This window comes from Thalassophryne amazonica, chromosome 2 (assembly GCF_902500255.1).
Source record: "Thalassophryne amazonica chromosome 2, fThaAma1.1, whole genome shotgun sequence".
In the NCBI taxonomy this organism is placed as follows: domain Eukaryota; kingdom Metazoa; phylum Chordata; class Actinopteri; order Batrachoidiformes; family Batrachoididae; genus Thalassophryne; species Thalassophryne amazonica.
The window spans coordinates 100,901,308-100,918,599 of NC_047104.1; the positions used below are offsets into that span (position 1 = coordinate 100,901,308).

Below are 17,292 nucleotides of genomic sequence, written 5' to 3' on the forward strand. Positions count from 1 at the left end.
GAGCTCCAAAGGTTTAGTGTATTTTGAACGTTTCGAATCAATTTTAATTTATTATTTTATGAGTTAAAGAAATGTTTGTTTTTGTTTCTTCTTCTGATTTTTTTTATTATTCTGTGTACATGTGTAATGCAAGTGAGAAAACATTTCATTGAACCAATCTTGAATAAGAAAAATTACACAAATTAATGAATACAACAAAAATATTGTTACGTTTAGTTAAAAAAAAAACTCTCAGTGACGTCAAAAAAGTCACACTCCCAAACGCAGTCAGATGTAGGGGAAGGCGGGGCAAGCTGGGCTTAGGGGTAAATTGAGCAACCACCTCCCAGCCAGCTGAATCAGTCGGCCAGATCAGTGGTGCCATCTATAGCTAAACACTAACATAACTCCAAACCCCTACATTTTATTTTCTAGACTGAAACAAAAATAATGGTAAAGAGAAAAAACAAACAGATTTTTAATCATAAAAGTAAAAAACTGTGAAACAGGTAAGTGTTTATTCCATATGCAGCATAGATATGGTATGATATCTGATGACAAAAAACAAACAAACAAAAAAACCTAAAAATTTGAAGGTATGATATGCATGTCTGCAAGAACATTCACTCCTAACACTTCGATCAAAAACTGGCTCAACTTTTCCTGCCTTTCCCTATTTCTTTACACAACACTTTTGTAATTTCTCCACTTTTTTTGTCAATAATTTGTTCAACTATAAGTGAATCAGGTCATTTTTGGGAGGTCAGAGTCTGGTGTGTGTGCGAGTGCGCACGCGCACTGCACATAGTGCACGTGTACCATGTTTGCACAATGCATTTGTCAACATACGTTTCACCTATTTTCTGCTGACGTGTATAAAACACAGCTGTGTCCAAAAATGGTCTGCAAACATGAACGACAAGCATAGAGGTCTATGAAACCAGAACATTATATTAAAATCTATCAGACCAGCAGATTGCCGTCTGTTTAAAATTATTACTGATATATTTTGTTTTGGCACATTTTCTGAGCTTTCTAAATGTATTTCATGCTCATGGCATTACTTGTAGAGCTATGCAATGTCAGGAATAACTGTGATGGTAATTTTCATTCAATCAAACAAATTGAAATCTAGTCTTTGCTACACAAAGGTGCAGCTAGAGTGGTAGATTTCAGGATTAACCCCCCTTCCCCACCACATCCTAAAATATTCCACACATAGTGAAAGCAGGTACAAGGTTTTTGTTTTGTTTTTATTTTTATTTTATTTATTTATTTATTTATTTTACTGTGGACCAAATAAACTCTCTTTTCTCTTTTGAAACACGTAAAACATGAAATGAGACAATTCCCCCTGCCCAAAATATCTACTGTTTCAAAATGCTTGAAACAATAGAAGAAACAATTACTTGAGATGATGTTAATTTTGTAAAAGCAAAAATGGTAAATCAAACAATAACTTAAAAAAAAACAAACAAAAACAATCCACTGTTTCAAATCTGTTTTAACGTTAATCAGTTTTTTCAGAAAATGTCCACTGTTCTGCAACACTTTCACAACTAAATAAACTAAATTTGTCTCAGAAGGTGATTGATTGTGTTGAAACACATAAAACACAAAATTATATAAATGTTTGTGGTACTGCGTCATTCAAGTCAAGTCTGGGAGCATGCAGTGGTGTCACACGTGACGTCCCAGCATCCACAGCACCCAGAACCGCCTTGACCCCACCAGACAGCCAAACCATCTGCCACAGACAGTTTTTTTTCTTTTTCTTTTTTTTTGTTTTGGTGGGATGGGGATAAAGTAGCATCTATATCTACCAGGCGAAGCATAGGTGTTGTCCTCTGCTTTGGAAAATATTTCATTTGAAAACACTTGAAACATTAAATGAAACTGTTGCTTCAGTACATTTTCACTGTTTTGAAACACAATTATTTAAAAACAAAACCCCACGGTTTCAAAATGCTTGAAACATTAAATGAAGCCATTGCTTCAGAAAATGTCTTGAAACACATGAATCGATTGTTTCTGTAACCTATTCACTGTTTTGATACTCTTCCATATACTGAGAGACAACTGTATGTGTGTATATGGCCCTCTTCTGTCCAAATGGCACCTCAGAACTGAGCCAAACGTGGCACATATATACTTTCACATACGTGACTGACATAGCCTACTGAGTACTTTAGTAGTAGTCATAGTACTCATAGTAGTTAGTAGTAGTGATGACTTTAGAGGTAAAGAAGAAGAAGAGAGTGAGAGCTCAACAGATAATAGAAGCTGAAACAAGAAGACTGTTGTGTGAAATTCAGTGAGCAGGTGAGAGAGGCACTGGATGGAGGGGAAGCAATTTTGGACCACTGGAAAAGTACTGCAGATGTGGTGAGGGAGACATTTAGGAAGGTACTGGGTATGACATCTGGACAGTGGAAGGAAGACAATCAGACTTGGTGGTGGAACAAAGATGTCCAGGAAAGAATAAGGAGAAAGAGCTTGGTGAAAAAGAACTGGGAAAATTGGAGAGATGAAGAAAGTAGACAATATGTGGCGTAAGGCAAAAAGAGAAGTGGCAAAAGCTAAGCAGATAGTAATGTGCTGACAAGCGAAGAGACTGTGTTGAGAAGGTGGAGGGAGCTGATGAATGAAGAAAAAGGTTGGATGATGTGGAGAGAGTAAATCAGTCAGTTCAAGAGATTAGTAAGATTGAAGTGTGGAAAGGCAGATGGTCCAGATGGCAAATCCAGTGAACACATGGAAATGTCTAGGAGAGATGGCAGTGGCAGATTGTTAATAAAATCTTAGAAAGTGAGAGAATGCCTAAGGGGCAGAGGCAAAGTGTGCTGGTTACTATTTTTAAGAACAATGGTGATGTGCAGAGCTGCAGTAACTACAGAGGTATGAAGTTGATGAGCCACAGTATGAAGTTATGGGAAATAGTAGTAGAAGCTAGGCTTGGAAAACAGGTGAAGGTCTGTGAGCAGCAATATGGTTTCATGCCGAGAAAGAGCACTCCTGATGTAATGTTTGCTGTCAGAGTACTGATGGAGAATTATAGAGAAAGCCAGAAGGAGTTACATTGGGTGTTTGTGGATTTAGAGAAAGCTTATGACAGGGTGCCAAGAGAAGAGTTGTGGTATGGTATGAGGAAGTCTGGAGTGGCAGAGAAGTATGTAAGGGTAGTGTGACAGCAGTGAGATGCTATGTAAGAATGACAGACTCATTCAAGGTGGAGGTGGGTTCACACCAAGGATCAGCTCTGAGTCCTTTCTTGTTTGCAATGGTGATGGACAAGATGACTGATGACATCAGACAGGAGTCTCCATAGACTATGATGTATAGAGGTGACATTGTGATCTGTAGTGAGAGTACAGAGCAGTTTGAGTCTAGCCTGGAGAGGTGGAGATATGCTCTGGAGAGAAGGTGAATGAAAGTCAGTAGGAGCAAGACTGAGTGCATGTGGATGAATGAGAGGGAGCCTGGTGGAATAGTGCAGTCACAAGGAGTAGAAGTGGTAAAAGTAGATGAGTTTATATACTGTCAACTGTCCAAAGTAATGGAGAGGGAAGACATGTAGGTGGCTGGTGTGACAGAGGATACAAAGGACAGAGTGAGATAGAAATGACTGACCTGCTGTGGTAACCCCTAAGGGCAGCAGCCGAAAGAAGAAGAAGTAGTAGTAGTAGTTAATAGTAGTAATAGCTTAGTAGTTAAGGGGAGAGACACTTTTGTACTACATCATCATCGGCAAGTGTTCTAAAAGGTCGGTGTTGTACTTTTCTGTTCTTTTTTTTTCCTTTGAAGTTTTTACCTGTATAGAATGGTAGTAGTAGTAATAGCAGTTGTTTCTTCTTGATGTAGCTTTAGTCACGCCCTAGCAATTCTCTGGAATCCGGGATAGGTGGGAGGTGATAGCTTTGTTCTTGAAGATGAAGTTTTCATTTCAGTCTCTGAATCAATCCCACCCCGGGGCGGGTAATCAGATAGTGAAACACTAAAGGAATTGCTTTGCTTTAAAATGCTAAACAAAACCATTGCTTTAGAAAACATTGTTTCAAAACAAGTGATATATTAAATGAAACAGCTGGACTGATACATGATTCACAGCCTCAGAGTGAAACATGAGTCAAGTGTCGGAGAATGACGGCGGGCTCCTCCTGGCTACGCCCCTGTGGCTGCGGTGTGCTGTGTGAGGGAATGTGGGCTGGTCTGAATTAAACAGCTGCACGGTAGCTGGGACTGTGTCTCACACACACCAGAGGAACAGCTGCCTGTCAGGCTCACAGACTATCCACAATCCACCAACAGGAGCCGTTTGTCTGAAGACGCTGGAGGACATGACACCTTTGATATGAAGTAAGTCAGACTATTCTATGTTTGGCAGCAGCGCTTTGAGCATGAGACACCTGACAGAATGTTTCAAATATTTTCTTTTGCACAACACTTCACAGACCGTTGAATCTCATTCAGAAAGAGTCAACATGAGTGTTTTCTGTTGTGTCCCAGAGTCAGATCATAAACTCTGTAACACTGTTTATTTCTCTCACACTGGTTATACTGGAGGAGGATGTGGACATCACACAGTATTTCCTGCTTTCATGTGGCTATGAGGTGTTTTTTTTCCTGCTGAGGTTGAGTTTTATAATATCTAAAATATTCTATTTCATTATTACACACTGATCTCAGACATCTGTAATCACTGATAAAGTTTCTGTGGTCATCGTTGTGGAAATACAGTAGGATGTACCTTCATGAATTTCACAAATAAAGAAAATTTATTCAATTGAAGTTTTATTATTTTCCCCATATATATATATATATATATATATATATATATATATATATATATATATATATATATATATATATATATATATATATATATATATATGTGCCAAGTATTGAACACATCACCATTTTCTCAGTAAATATATTTCAAAATGTGCTATTGACGGGCAGGATGTTGCTTAATGGTTAGCACTGTTATGTCACAGCAAGAAGGTCACGGGATCGATTCCCACCTGCGGCCTTTCTGTGTGGAGTTTGTACAACCCCTGGCAAAAATTATGGAATCACCGGCCTCGGAGGATGTTCATTCAGTTGTTTAATTTTGTAGAAAAAAAGCAGATCACAGACATGACACAAAACTAAAGTCATTTCAAATGGCAACTTTCTGGCTTTAAGAAACACTATAAGAAATCAAGAAAAAAAGATTGTGGCAGTCAGTAACGGTTACTTTTTTAGACCAAGCAGAGGAAAAAAATATGGAATCACTCAATTCTGAGGAAAAAATTATGGAATCACCCTGTAAATTTTCATCCCCAAAACTAACACCTGCATCATATCAGATCTGGTCATTAGTCTGCATCTAAAAAGGAGTGAACACACCTTGGAGAGCTGTTGCACCAAGTGGACTGACATGAATCATGGCTCCAACACGAGAGATGTCAATTGAAACAAAGGAGAGGATTATCAAAATCTTAAAAGAGAGTAAATCATCACGCAATGTTGCAAAAGATGTTGGTTGTTCACAGTCAGCTGTGTCTAAACTCTGGACCAAATACAAACAACATGGGAAGGTTGTTAAAGGCAAACATACTGGTAGACCAAGGAAGACAAAGCGTCAAGACAGAAAACATAAAGCAATATGTCTCAAAAATCGAAAAATGTACAACAAAACAAATAAGGAACGAATGGGAGGAAACTGGAGTCAACGTCTGTGACCGAACTGTAAGAAACCACCTAAAGGAAATGGGATTTACATACAGAAAAGCTAAACGAAAGGCATCATTAACACCTAAACAGAAAAAAACAAGGTTACAATGGGCTAAGGAAAAGCAGTTGTGGACTGTGGATGACTGGATGAAAGTCATATTCAGTGATGAATCTCGAATCTGCATTGGGCAAGGTGATGATGCTGGAACTTTTGTTTGGTGCCGTTCCAATGAGATTTATAAAGATGACTGCCTGAAGAGAACATGTAAATTTCCACAGTCATTGATGATATGGGGCTGCATGTCAGGTAAAGGCACTGGGGAGATGGCTGTCATTACATCATCAATAAATGCACAAGTTTATGTTGATATTTTGGACAATTGAAAGGATGTTTGGGGATGATGAAATCATTTTTCAAGATGATAATGCATCTTGCCATAGAGCAAAAACTGTGAAAACATTCCTTGCAAAAAGACACATAGGGTCAATGTCATGGCATAGGGTCAATGTCAATGAGCAGATCTGATTTGATGCAGGTGTTAATTTGGGGGATGAAAATTTACAGGGTGATTCCATCATTTTTTCCTCAGAATTGAGTGATTCCATATTTTTTTCCTCTGCTTGGTCTAAAAAAGTAACCGTTACTGACTGTCACAATCTTTTTTTCTTGATTTCTTATAGTGTTTCTTAAAGCCAGAAAGTTGCCATTTGAAATGACTTTAGTTTTGTGTCATGTCTGTGATCTGCTTTTTTTCTACAAAATTAAACAACTGAATGAACATCCTCTGAGGCCGGTGATTCCATAATTTTTGCCAGGGGTTGTATGTTCTCCACGTATTTGTATGAGTTCTGTCTGGGTGCTCTGGCTTCCTCCCACATCCAAAGACATGCAGGTTAGATGAATTAGAACTTTTAAATTGTCTGTAGGTGGGTGTGAATGTGTTTGTCTATATGTGGCCTGGAATGTTTTTTTTCTCCCTCATATGCAATATAATGTTCCTCTCCTTACAGAATTCTTCTTTATAATTGCAGTTAGTGTTGTACATCTTTGCACATTCCTGGTATTTTGTATTTTGTATATTGTGTACAGCTTTTTGCTTTCCTTCATTCTTATTATTCTATTCTACTTTATTTCAACTCTATCATTTATTTGTCATCAACCACTGCACTGAAAAGAGAGCAGCTACTTTTTAATCTCATTATACTTTGTACTGCGTACACTGTAAAATGACAATAAAAGGATTCTGATTCTGACATCTACTAGGATGATGAAGATGAAACAAGGGTAAACATTTCAGCAAGACAATGATCCCAAACACACATACAAGGAAACTCTGTTGGTTTCAGAGAATGAAAATAAAGCTGCCAAAATGACCCAACCAATCACCTGACTTGAATCCAATAGAAAATCTATGGAAAGAACAAAAGATCAGAGTTCATAGAAGAGGTCACAGGACCTTTAATATTTGAACACTGTTTGTGTGGAAGAATGGGCCAAAATCTCACCTGAGCAATGCATGTGACTAGATTCTCCATACAGAAGGCATCTTGAAGCTGTCATTACCAACAAAGACACTTTTACATTACATTACAGTATTACATAAATTTCAGGAAGCATGTTCAGTACTTTTTCACAGTGTTATTCCATTTGATGACACATAATTTCTGTACTTAATTTCTTACTTTGGTTTGGTTTCTTATAGATCACTTGGGTTGTTACCGACATCTGAGGAAAACTTTGTGTCAGCAGGACCTTTAGAAATATATTTATGGAGAAAAATGGTGGTGTTCAATGCTTATTTTAACTGCTGTGTGTGTGTGTGTGTGTGTGTGTGTGTGTGTGTGTGTGTGTGTGTGTGTGTGTGTGTGTGTATATATATATATATATATATATATATATATATATATATATATATATATATATCAGATATCCTGACTTGTCATTTAATGAAATATATTGTGTGACTGATATGATTTATTCTTTATTTTTACTTTTTTGCTTTTGTCACATGGCTAGTATTAGGATGAATTATGGGAATTTTAAGCATGTACGTCTTTGCGTGCAATTGAAATTAGCACTTGCCACTTCCCATAAAAGCTAAAAGGGCTATTCCATAGAGTGCTGTTCCTTCCCACTTAATCCTGAATAGCAAATCGGGGTGCGTTTTGAAGCATCATAAATACTTCTTGATCCTTCTTTGTCAATCTTGAAAAAAACTTGGTATACAGGGCGTAAAGAAACTGGTGGTCATCATCGGCACCTGATTTAAAGTCGGGATCAAATGTTTGAAATGTTCAAGCGCTTGATTATGATTCTTGCGGCAACGTTCGGGAATTCGTAGTCTTAAGAGGTTCAGTCATATTCAGTCCCTTATTACTTTTATCTGATGCAGCTTTATCCTATTTTTGCATTTTTTTTTGTATCGTGGGCGATTGTAGGGTGATTGCCATCACATGGAATAGTCCTGTTAGATGTGTGAATTAGGGAAAAATGCATTATGTGCATTCTTTTATATAATAAATTGCATTTTTAACATAATTTTAATGTTTCAACACTTTTATTTTACAGCATTAAGCAGAAATGTAGTTATGGCATGCTGTGACACATGAGACATACATTTATCTGTAACACGTTAATTCTGCCTATTGCATAGGTTTTTATACATGCACAGAAATTAAGTGTTGGAGTTTGAGGTACAAAACCTCCAGTTTTGCAAATTATGACCCCTTTTTTAGTGAATTAAGCCAAAACAGCAAGCCCTGTAAATTAAACTATACTTTCCATTTTTATTACAGTACTGACATACATCTTGAATCTGTAACTCAAGTTGTAGTGTGAATAATACGAGTGCACATGTAGTTCTCAGTGTCAAGGCAGATTCTCCGTTAGTGCAGAACAAATAAGAGAAGAAGCAAGTAAATCTGGATTTGCCATCAACCATTGCCAACATTTTTCAGATTTATATCCCAGTAGCGTGTTGCCCGTGGGGATCCATGGGCAACACGCTACTGGTAGCTGACATTTAAATAGGTTGATGACATTTTTCAAGGGTGATAATGAATTATGCACAGTTTCTATAATGAGTTGGAATGGCGTGTGAGTCCAGAATGTTTTTAGAATCTTAGACCTTAACAGTTTTTAGAGGAAGAACTCAACCTTTTTTGTTTCCTGTTAATTACATAATTTTTAAAAGTGAATTTACTGTCTTAATGTATTTATAAATCGGTTAGATTGTTGTTATCATGTACACATTATTATTATTGTTATTTTAAATGGACCACAATGGAAATAAATGTTTTCACTTTCTTGTGTCATCCATGTATGTTTAAAGTATTTACAATTATATTACGTACTTACATTGAACTTAATAAATAAAATCACGCACACACATACATCTACACAGAGGCCACTGGACTTTTAATATATAGATGATTTACCGCCTCTTGCTGGAATGGAGTGTGAGTCCAGAATTTAATTATCAACGACTGTTGCTCAGTGTTCTTAGCTAATAACCAGAAATATTAGTCTTATCAACTTTCCGTTTTGCAGCGTTCATCCTTGACCCAAAATACATAAGCATACCAGCTCTCCACAGTTTTTTTGTGATCGAAGTCCTACACACACACACACACACACACACACACACACACACACACACACACACACACACACACACACACACACACACACACACACACACACACACACACACACACACACACACACACACACACACACACACAAAAGCCACTTGGCTATTAACATATAGACTTGATTAACAATACTTGTTCTGTCACTACAAGATAATTACCTTAGCCCAGTTTTTCCAAATCTTTTCAACCTTTCTCACTCCACCTGCTCAGCAGCTTCTGAACTGTAAATAGTCCTCAGTTTGTCTTGCAGTTTGATGCTGCAGGGCTAACTACATAATAAAGAAAGGTGTGGTGTTGGCAGGTTGTTGTACGAGGTCTCTTAGATAATAAACCGACCCTTTTATTTTTTTTTTAACTATATGGATTTGAATGACATGCGATTACACCAATCATGCTTGAACCCTCGTGCGCATGCGTGAGTTTTTTCACGCGTGTCGGTGACGTCATTTCCCTGTGGGCAGGCGTTGAGTGAGATGTGGTCCCGCCCTCTCGGCTGAATTCCTTTGTTTCACACGCTGCTCGAGACGGCGCGCGTTGCTTTATCAAAATTTTTTCTGGACCTGTGAGGAATATCCGAGTGGACACTATTCGAGAAATTAAGCTGGTTTTCTGTGAAAAGTTTAACGGCTGATGAGAGATTATGGGGTGTTTCTGTCGGTGTAAGGCCTTCCCACGGAGCGGGACGTCCTGCAGCGCTTCCAGGCGCTGTCGTCGGCCTGTTTCGAGCTGAAAACATCCTAGTTTAAGGCTTAATTCACCCAGGACATCGTGAGAGAACAGAGAAGATTCAGAAGAGGCCGGCATGAGGAATTTATGCGGACATTCCACTGTTTAAGGACATTTTTTTAATGAAAGACGTACGCGCAAATTCGCCGAGTTGTTTCCGTGACGACTTGGCAAATCTGTGTGCGCCGCGACAGGAAAAACACCTCCGTGTTGAAAACCATTTGTAGAATTCAGGCGGCTTTTAATGGCTTTCAACAAGTGAGTAACTGAGAAATTGTTTAACAGCTTGGGCATGTTCCAACTTGCCCGTTAAGATTTCCAACGGAGGTGTTTTTCCTGCCGCGACCCCCCGCGGTCGGGTCCAACCCGACATGCGACTCTGCCCGCACGTTCTTTCATTACAAAATGACCGTTAACAATGGAATGTCCGAATAAACTCCTCATGCCGACTTCTTCTGAAAGTTCTCTGTTCTCTGACGACTTACTGCGTCAACAGAGCCTGAAATGTGGAAGTTTTCAACTTGAAACGGCGAGACGCTGCCGCCTCGAAGCGCAGATCGCCGTCAGGCGCCGTGGACCGTCCTTAAAGCGACACTACCAGACCAAAATCTCTCATGAGCCGTTAAAATTTTTACCGAAAACCAGCTGAATTTATTGAATGGTGTCCACTCAGTTGTGCCTTACAGTTTTGAAAAAATTTTTTATCAAACAAAGCAACAGTCTCTGAGCCATTCCTAAACAATGAAAAAAATCGACGAGCGGGTGGACGACTCCTCACTCAAAGACTGCCCACAGGTGAATGACGTAACCGACAGGCGTGAAAAAACTCTCACATGCCCACGAGGGTTCAAGCATGTCTGATGTAATCACACGTGATTCAAATCCATATGGTTTTTGAAAAAAATAATAAGGTCGGATACTTTTCTAATAGACCTCGTATTATTAGCATACTGAGAGGAGCTCCATGGCATTTGGCAAATGACAGTAAAATGACAGAGCGGGTTTGTGAATGCTGTGGATTCAGATGTTTATAGTCAGGTTCATAGGTATTCAGACAGTGACACAATCAAGATGTTCTTGTAGTGTAGACCATTAGCTTTAATTCAAGGAGTTTAACAAAAATCTTGCATTAACCCTTTAGGAATTACTTCAATTTGTATGCATAGCACATCCATTTTCACTTTTTACTTCAAAAAAATCTGCCTTTCATGGCCAGCTTTCTTTACTTAAGTCGGGGGATGGATACATGAATGTTTCCAAGTCACTGATTATATCTTGGACTTCATTTACTTCAATTAAGAAATACAAACAGTGGGGTACTGCATGGTACATCTGTCTGGAGTAGGTAGTTCTCAAAATCTGAGTGACTATGCAAGATGTAGACTAGTGAGGAAAGCCACAACGACATCCCAGCCACTCTGAAGTCATTAGAGGCTTCTGTGGTTGTGATTGTAAAAACTCTGCATGTTGCATTTTTTGTCTGTTTCATCATCAGTTCTAAAGCTTCATGGTGGAATGGCACAGAGAAGGATTTTCCTAAAAAGAAAATGTCAAATTTCAGCTACACTTTGCCAGAATGTACATGGGATACTCAAGGTGAGACATGATCTATTTTCTTGCATGAAAATCCTTCTCTGCTTCACTCCAGCTCTGATTGATGGTGCAAAGGACAATAAAAGTTGTCCTGTTCACAGTTTCTCCAATCACACTCACAGACATTTAGAACATCTTCACAGTTGTTTTTGCCTCTTGGTGGCTTCACTGGCCTCATTTTTTTCATGGTCACTCAAGTTTCTGGACGCATTTACATTTGCAGTATCATACCACTGGTGTTTCATAATGTATCCATCCCCTGAACTATAGAAGGAAAAGTGGCTATAATTACTTAATTTGTCGAATTACTGCGGCTTTGAAAATTGAGGGACTGTGTATATAAATGCTGTAATTCAACAGTTATACTTTGTGCAGCAGATAAGAGAATATTTAGAGGGGAATCCTGCAAATGGTGATACAAGGATCAAATATAGCACAAATACTCCTTAGACGTTCCTCTTTTGAAAAACACAATTGCCCACTTGAATTTTCAATCGGCAGTCAACTGAAGAATTAATAGCTTCAACCATGTATCATGCTAGTTATCACGTTACGAGGTAACGTATGTCACATGTCATAGAATCCAATGGATGTTGATCTTGTTTGACCTTTACTTTGGAGACCAAGCATTCAGCACTGTCAAAACTAATCCATTTGTTAATCCTATTAGCTCAACCAACAATTCGCATCACTTTTAAACAAAATTGGACCACTTTACTTTGACCCCTGTACAAACTGAAACGGACCCTTTGTCACCATTCCTGCTGTTTTTACCTCATAACTCCATAACATTAGTCACAGATAGACCAAACTATACCTTCTTAGAAATTTTATGATCAGACAAATAATGTGATGTAGTTTTCAATTTGATTGGAGCATTTTAAATTTTTAAACCCCTGTGTAATTCTTCAATTGACCCCAGCCTGGCTGCCTATTGAAAATTCAAGTGGCCAGTCGGTTTTTTTCAAAAGAGAAATGTCTAAGGTGTATTTGTGCCAATCTGGTGCTTGTATCACCAGTTGAAGCACTGTTTGAGTTATCTGCTGCACTACTGTCATATTTTTGTTAAACCCCTTGAATTAAAGCTACAAAGTCTAATTTGTTTGTTTCATTAGAAATATCCATCTATCTGAACAAACACAGTCTGAATACGAATCAACCTCAGCTGTTTGATTGCTGATACCAGAGTGAGGAAAAAGGTGGAAAAATAAGCTGATAACTAAAATGTGTGTAATATGTAAGCTTTGACTGATCTTGACCTCAGCCGTGTTTCAACAGACTGCAGGGGAACTCAGTCTTGTATGATTCACTTGCATGATTACTCAGTGATTTGTTCAGGAACGTGTTTATGGAGCGGTGCAACGGCTGTACAAACTGCAGCAGCTTTGCTTCCCACTGTTGAATGAGCAACTGTGTCTTGTGACCGCTGAAGACACAACATGTCCGCTTCCTTGCAATACTCATATCCCCATCACACATACGCAGATTGAGGCCGAATGGCATCAGAATGACACATCTGGCCACAATCGGGAAATATTGAGATACAGTCTAAAGACCAATGGCTGGCAGTCTGTGAGCATCTACATGTTTGGTCCCATTCGCTCGGCTGTCCCGAGTGTGTTGCACATGTTCAAAACACTCTTAGCGCCATCGAGATGTGATGCACATCTGATGGTGGTCTATATGCAGTTTTTGCAGCATCTGATCGCAGTCTACATACATCTGACAGCATAAAACAGCATCTGAAACGATCTGATCGCAGTTGATTGAGCTCTTAGATCAATCAGTCACAGCAAAGCCTGCCTTCATGTTGTGCCATGTATGTCCACCTCCAATGGACCCCGGCCAGGGAGGTCCAAGGAAATGTTGATATGTAATAACATGTATGTGGCCCTGCGCGCATCCTGCCCAACACGCGTGTCTTGTGGACGGCGCGCCGCAGGACAGACACCGTGTCATGTGGAACGGAGCTCACATGGGTGACGTGACATTCATATCGCCTGCTGCATGTTATGATCTGATGGCCCGTTTCACCTGGGGCAGCCTGTCAATGTGCGTGGCATGTGCTTGCTCTCTGTAGCCCATTGCAAACATTTTGTTTTTATGTATGTCCATGTGAGGACAGCAAGCAGACACATGCACGTCACAGTGGGCAGTTGTTACTTCATGTCCGTCCAAACACGGTACATGTTCCCCAGCCGTGACGTCCAGATCCAAAGATCTCCACAGCTCCTCCTGTTGGCGGCCACACTCCCTGTCAGTTTAGCGCACACACGTGTTACTGTGTCTGTTTGCAAAGCCACATCCGTGGCGCACAAATTTTACTTCCACCCGACAGTGATTGTCTGCTGACTGTTGTGGTGTTAATAGTGTGAAAGGCCACACATTTTCTAAGTGCCAACCGAGTGGTGTTAGATGTTCATGTGTGTCAGCTGGAATTTGGCTGACACCTGCCGCGAGAGGATTCGATGGGCTCTCACAGCACACACTCTGTCTTTCAACCGCTGGTGTGCACAAATAGTTGTAGCAACAGGTGTATGAGGTGTTGGAGGCAGCTACGATTTTACACATATTGCATACGATTCCTGCTTCATGCGCAATTCGACCACATTCGTACTATGTGTAAAGGGGCCCTTACTAATGCATCATATGTCCTTAATCTTTTTCTCCATCCATATAGCCAGAACAAATTGCATTAGTCAGGTGACACACAGAAGTTCATCTTTAAGTGTTGTTGTTCATTATACAGCAAAAAGAAAAATGGTAAATGACATTCATCCATCCATTTTGTACACTACTCCAGTTCAGGGGTGAACAAAAGCATGATGTCATATTTTCTAAGACTTTGGAGACGCACAGGCAGGTAAATGCAGTGAGTGAATGAATGAATAAATAAATAAATAGATAAATGAATGAGTCTACCCCTCCAGGTTGTTAACTCAAATACAATCACCATCACCAAATTACAAAGGGATCTAATGAAAATAAGCTGAATAAGACTTGGTGAGCTTTGATGCACCAGATCAGTGGAAAAAGACAAATTTATCTATTTAACATTTGCTGCTTGGGCATGTCTGGGATTGTTGGTGGGAATAATCTTATCATCACATGCATGCCAGCGCTGGTTTTATCTTATCAACATGTGGCTTGAGGTGAGTTTGTTTTCCAAAGCTGTGGTCTGGTGGCCACCAAGTCCACCGCTGCACATTGTACAAGACATAAATGTTAAAAATTCACTGAGTCAGTTCATCCACTTGGGTAATAGATATTTCCTCTTTTACCAGTAAATACTTTACCAAATCTCATAAAACCCAATTTAATAGTTTTTGAGTTAACCTGCTAATAGAAGACAATGATAAATGAATAAAGTCATAAATTGGAAGATTTTTTTAATTGATTTTTATTGAATTAATATTAAAATACTTTGTCTGCTGTCTCACATACTGCTGAAGCATGCTTTAGGATAGATCACACAAACACAGCAGCACAGTGAGGTCCAAAGGACCCGCTGTCATGTTTACCGCTGCAGATCAATGCAGGACGTCATTAACAGGTTCCCTCCGGCACAGTCACACTGAAACCTGTTCCACACGGAGACCGCTTTGATCTGGACAGGAAAGCAGATACTCTGCACAGGAGGAGTTTGGATAGTCGGCGCTGACAAACCCACGCTATCATGGTTATAAAAACAAAACACTAAAATGTTTCGGGAAATCGAGTCCAAACAGGTTTATGGTCTCAACAGACCATCAGCCACAAATCTTGATTTGAATCATTTCTGTGTTTTTGGAGCCATTCTTGTGTACTGTTTTATCTTGTTTACACATTCTATCCGTGTGGCTTCAGAATCATGTGCTGTTTTCTTTTGCAACACGACACTTGTCTATTTTCAACTCTGCTTTACTGACTCATGGCTTACAAAATACTCTGCACCCGCTAGGAAGTAAAACTCTCATCTGCACCTTTTTTTTTTTTTTACAGTGAAAGGAAAACGTATACAGCCTGGTCCATAAGTATTTGTACAATGACTCAATGGCAGCACTCCCTGCGTCCGAATACTTTAGTATGTGCTTGGCTTTGGTTCATACATACTACCCATGTGTTATTATAGTATGTAGGAAAAGCAAGTAAGGGAGCAGTAAAGATACAATTCAGAGCTGCTCTGGCATCACGTTACCTGCCCTTTGACCCGGATGTTAACAGATGATGCACATGCACATACCAACATACAGAATAGAATAGAATAGAATGAATGATTTGAATGAACGAATGATTTTTATTCAGCACGCACACAAAATCTCTCATTTACAAAACAAGTCAAGAGAAAACAAAAAATTAAAACATATAGAACAAAACTCAAACAATTTACCAATTTAGTGCGGCTGAACATGGAAATATAGACTGGAATGGACGTGTGCGCCTCAATCTATTAGCATCGCTCAGGACAGGAAGGTGCCATTACTAAGGGTGGAGATGTGCCGATCATCAATAATAAACTGACCGCTTTTTTTGCACTAGCGTCCTTATTTCTTAACGGATTGTAATAAATGTAGGCTTGTTTTAAAGCCATTTGAAAGCTCTTTCCAATGAACCTATGCATGTGTGGGTGAAAACATTTTTTTTATGTAAAATGCAGAAATTTGTGGAAATTGTGCTGCTTTTCTCTCTCTCTATTGTCGTTATTTGTTAACAGATTTTAATAAAAGTAGGCTTGTTTTAAAGCCCTTTAATTGCTCTTTCTAATGAACCCATACATGTCTGGGTAGAAATAAAATATTTTATGTAAAGTGTGGAAATTTGGGGAAAATATGCCATTCTGTTCATTTACTGTGATGTTTTTTTTCCCCTGTCATCCTAATTCTCGATGGATTTTTATAAATGAAGCCTTGTAAGTTGTATTCAAGCTGATGAAAAGCTCTAATGAACCCATACACGCCTGGATGAACAATCCTTATGTATTAAAATATAAATCTGAAGTATGCCTTGCCATTGTGGTCATTTACCTTGCTGGTTTTTCCACTGTAATATTATTGCTAGTCTTTTAATGACAACAACATATATTTGATTGTTACTAACATTTTATTACAAGTAGATATAAAGCCATTCAGAATTTATGACTTTTGACCCTCAGTCAGGGTAAAAAGTACCTCCTCCATCCCCTCCAACCACACTCTTAAAATTTAAATGCCGCCTGTGACCACCATGTACATATCATGATGGATTTGAATCACGTGTTTGCATGAGCCAACGTTGAACCTTCGTGCCCATGCGTGAATTTTTTTCACGCCTGTCGATTGCGTCATTTGCTTGTAAGCAGCCTTTGTGTGAGGATGGGTGTAGTCTCTCGTCGTTTTTTCTTTGCAAGGAAAATGGCGGAATGACTGGAACAGCGCCGCATCAAATTTTGCCAGAAACTGGGTGACAGCCAGGTGGAAACCATTCGGATGATTCAGACGGCTTTCAGTGACGATCCTATGGGCATCACACAGGTTAAGGCGCGGTACAACCGGTTTAAAGACGTCTGCACAACGGTGGAGAGCGAGCCACGCTCTGGGCAGCCATCAACATGCTGAAATGACCAGATCATTTCCAAAGTGAACACTGTGGTGATGTGGGGCCGTCGTG

At 39.3% G+C, this 17,292-nt stretch overlaps 1 protein-coding gene across 4 annotated transcripts in view; it reads left to right on the forward strand.

Annotated features, from left to right (window-relative positions):
* The first annotated feature begins 4,210 nt into the window (after positions 1–4,210).
* The window catches only part of mical2a (microtubule associated monooxygenase, calponin and LIM domain containing 2a), a 124,648-nt gene continuing 111,566 nt past the window's right edge, over positions 4,211–17,292 (forward strand). For all 4 annotated transcript variants that reach the window (XM_034190702.1, XM_034190685.1, XM_034190695.1 and 1 more), the window contains exon 1: positions 4,211–4,335. The gene's annotated coding sequence lies outside the window, so the exon portion shown is untranslated. The remainder of the gene's footprint in view (positions 4,336–17,292) is intronic.